Consider the following 4481-nt stretch of genomic DNA (forward strand, 5'->3'; position numbering starts at 1 on the left):
GAAAGCTAAACTAAGTAGGTTGTCAATTTTAAATTCAGTATTCATGAAAATATCAAGAATTATTCATGTGAAGCACCATATCAAGAAAATCACAATGACTATATCAGCTGGTGAAAAATTAAACATTCTGAAACCAAAGAGATGCACACAAAAGAACACAAAGGAGCTAAGGGAACATATGTTAACAGTACCATCACCCAGTAATACAAATAATATAAAATATTATCAAAGGAAACTTCCCAATCCTTTTCTAGAGTTTTGATCAACCGTCCATAGCTACCAGTTGCAATCAATATGTATTACCACTAAATAGTGTTTATGGAATATATTTCAGTCGGCCTAAGATTTGTTGTCATGAGGCAAATAGAGCTTCTTGATGCAATACCCAGGGCAGGGTATCCTCCAACAGGCCAGCCTAGAGGCCAGTTCACATCTCTCTGCATCAAAGTGTATTCTTGTGTTATTCCATACATTGAAAAGTCAATGTTTGAACTTCATATGCAAATAAAGTGAAACTAAAAGATAGCAGATTGAGCGCGCATGTATTTAATGCATAGTTACCATGATACTTGAGAAGAAACCTTCGGGATATTGGCTATTTATTTATGATGCATGGTGTTGATCAGACCACATATATCATTGTGCATGATTATTTGTAACTACGGGTGTAGGAGTAGGAGGTAATGAGCTAGGTAGTAGGCTGAAGCTCCCTACACATCCTAGGAATAAATCCATCGCAATTAACTCATTCAGAAAGTGCACACAGGCGTAGTTGTTAGCTTCTCTGGACATGCCACCATCTATAGGTATGATGCAATATATATGTATACGTCTTGCTCTTCCACGTATAGGTTTGTTTCATAATTTTACTTTAAGGGTAGACACATCACTTATATCAACTTCACTATAGAGGTTATATTCTTACCTCATCTCCGATTATATGTAAGTTGTGTAATCTTGTTCCTTTGGCCACTGGAATCATGGGGCATGACCGAACATGCAGTAACTTCTGTTCTGGAAGGGGCCGAGCATGGGGCAGTGTGGCTCGAGAGCTGGAGGATGGTGTTGAGTAGCGCGTTGCTACTGTCGCTGCCGCATCTGGATGAACAGCACTGGGCGCTTCAATGCTTACCGGGAGCATCATGTCCATGGCTGCCGCCACCGCGGGATCTCCAGATCGACACGATAGTACTTTCCGTCATCTTCCACTTGCCCATCTCGCCGAATCTGGAAGATCGCCGGTGCCCAAGTGAGAATAAGGCAGGGAAGGAACAAGGATTTTGGAGATCTAAATCAATCACGGAAAAGGAAACCAATCTGAACACGTGTGCCTGCCTGCGCGTACAGAAAAATCAAGCACGCATGGAAAGTATATGTTTGACCTCGATGCATAGCAAACTGATCCCATGGCATGAGGACCTGGACTCTCTTTTTCCTCAAAAAGAAAAGGACGTGGACTCTATTGGATTGTGTATCTAATTTTTTTCCAATCGATGAGGTAGTAACAGGAGGTGGCAGCGATGTATACGTGAACAGAAATAAATCCAGTCGGGCAACGGACGACGTATAAGCCTAGACCAAAATTTTCCTAGGTCTTACTTTAAATCTCAGTTGTCAATTTTATAGTTAACACAAAATTAACGGATATAAACAGGTGGCGTATGGAGAACTATAAAAGTCTCCATCCTTTATTATTAGGTAAAGATAAAGATAAAGATTTTTGGGACTAACCTACTAACCCAAGGCCCAGTGCAAATTGTTTTTTTGCCTTTTTCAGTGTTTCGCAGAAAAGGAATATCAAACGGAATCCAAACAGAATGAAACCTTCGAGAGAGTTATTTTTGGAACAAACATGATCTAGGGGACTTGCACTACAAAAAAAAGACACATGCGTGACATTTTGGGCCGAACGAAAAAAATTCTGTCATACATATGACACTTCTATGATGATAATTGTGACAAAACCCGATATCATCATAGATGTGGTGGGCTCCTACTTCTTTGACAAAAAATCATGACAGAAAATGGGTTTTTCGTCCTGGGCGGGCCGGAGATGCAGTTGCATGACATTCTTTAGGCCGTCCATGACGGAAAAAACCATGGTAGAAGCGAGGAGGAGGAAAATTTCGGAGAGTTCCCGGTTACGGTGGGAGGTCGGGGGCCGAGCGATGCGTGTTTCTCTCGTACACGTACGCGCGTGTGTGCGAGACGTTGGCTCTAACTGAACCCGCGCGAGGCGTTGGGCTCTAACTGAACCCGAGCGATTGCACTGCAGGCTACGAGTTACTGAACCCGAGCGATCGATTGATGACTGTTAACTGAACCCGATCGAGCGATTCCTTCGCTACTGCTGCTAACTGAAGCCGATCGATGCTGCCTCTGGGATGAACAGTGAGCGTTGTGGTGGGTTTGGATGAACAGTGAGCGGTGGCGTTTCCTCTGGATGAACAGGACCCCGTGGTGTGGTGGAGGGCTGGATGAACAGTAGACGGTGGAGGGGTGCCCGTGGAGGGCTGGTTGAACAGGACCCCATGGTGTGGAGGGCTGGATGAAGAGTAGATGGTGGAGGGGTGGTTGAACAGTAGCGGGTGGAGTAGCGCGTGATGGAGGCTGGATGAACAGGAGCCCATGGAGGCTGGAGGAGGTCGACGGTAGCCCGTGAAGGCTGGATGAGCAAGAGCCCGTGGAGGCTGGAGGAGGTCCACGGTAGCCTGTGGAGGCTGGAGGAGGTCGACGGTGGAGATGAACAGTATCCCGTGGAGTCCCGTTTTGCGGTATGCCACACCCCTCCCTATGAACAGGACCCCCGTTTCGACCGTAGGAAGTCCGTTTCGTCCGTCTTGCGGTACGGCACACCCCTCCCGATCAACAGGACCCCCGTTTTGACCGTAGGAGGTCCGTTTCGTTCGTTTTGCGGTACACCACACCCCTCCCGATCAACAGGACCTCCGTTTTGACCGTAGGAGGTCCGTTTCCTCCGTTTTGCGGTAGCCAGACCCCTCCTGATCAATAGGATCCCGTTCAGGCCTTGTTTCCATCGCCTGTTCCGTTCAAGCCCTCCCGATGAACATGACCACGCATTCCGTTCCGACCCAGCTGGTTGGCTCCCACGCGTTCCATTGCCTCCCGATGAACACGACGCATTCCGTTGCCTTCCCATGAACACGACGCATTCCGTTGCCTCCCCATGAACACGACGCATTCCGTTGCCTCCCCATGAACACGACGACGACGTGGTTTCTCCGTTCCGACCCAGCCATGTACACAAGCCCTGGCCGTACTTATGCGCGAGTAGGCGTTCGAGACCCCGCCCGTATGTACACATACGTGGCCGTATTTTCTTTCTTGCACCCTGGCCGCTGTACGTACGTGTACATGCTACGTGCGCGCCTCTACTACGACACGTGCGCGCCTCTACTACAACACGTGCGCTCCTCTACATCGACCAATATGTATGTACACGTTCGCGACCAGAATGACAACACTACGTACCCTTCGGCCAGGTGGGTCCCGTCTATCAGGCACTTCTTTGCGTGCGAAGATGTAGCTGGTGGGTCCCAGCAGTCAGGGGGGCGAATCGTTTTGTTTTTCATTTTTACCCGGACACACTTCCTTGCGTGTGAAGGTGTAGCTGGTGGGTCCCAGTAGTCAGGGGGAAACGTTTTTTTCACGAAATACGGTGGCCCGTCCGGTGGATCCCCGCTGTCAGGTGGAGGAATAATTATTTTGCACGTAATAAGGAGGCACTTCCTTGCTGCGGCCATGGACCTAGCTCTCAGCCTCTCCACGTACAATCCACGCCCGATGGAAGCCGTTCCTTGACCACGTTGACCATGCCGCGCCGAGAGCACCAGGGCGGTGGATGACGGTGAGGCCTAGGAAGGGGACGCCGTGGAGCCGGGGAAGACGTGGCAGTGGATGCCCACGCATAGAGGAGTACGAGGGTTCACTGGTTCGCTGCGGTGTGAGGCTGCCGTCGCCGCAGAATAACAGTGGGTGTGGGTGAGTAGAGGGATGGCCTGGCCAACGGTGGGAGTAATAGGGGGCGGTGAGGCCTCTGCCGCATCGCAGCCGGCCATGGGATGCAGGAGCACGAGGCACGACCGACGCTGGTTTGGGCGGCTGGAGCAAGAAGACCAGAGGTTAAAGAAGCACTACAGCAGTTGGATGGACATCGTACGGTCACTGGAGCTAGAATCGCGCATATTGACTAAGTTGACAAAGCCCTCCATCCCTGTCAACTTAGTAGGCCCACAAGTCAGCCTGCCACTATACAGGGTCCCAGCTAACAGGGGGAGTATTCATTTTTTGTGCGTAATAAGGAGGCACTTCCTTGCGTGCGAAGATATAGCTAGTGGGTCCGAGCTGTCAGCGGCGGTAACGTTTTTTTCGCGAAATACAGAGGCCCTTTCGGTGGGTCCCTGATGTCAGGTGGAGGAATCATTATTTTGCGCGTAATAAGGAGGAATTTCCTTGCGTGC

Source organism: Triticum aestivum, chromosome 4A (assembly GCF_018294505.1).
Source record: "Triticum aestivum cultivar Chinese Spring chromosome 4A, IWGSC CS RefSeq v2.1, whole genome shotgun sequence".
In the NCBI taxonomy this organism is placed as follows: domain Eukaryota; kingdom Viridiplantae; phylum Streptophyta; class Magnoliopsida; order Poales; family Poaceae; genus Triticum; species Triticum aestivum.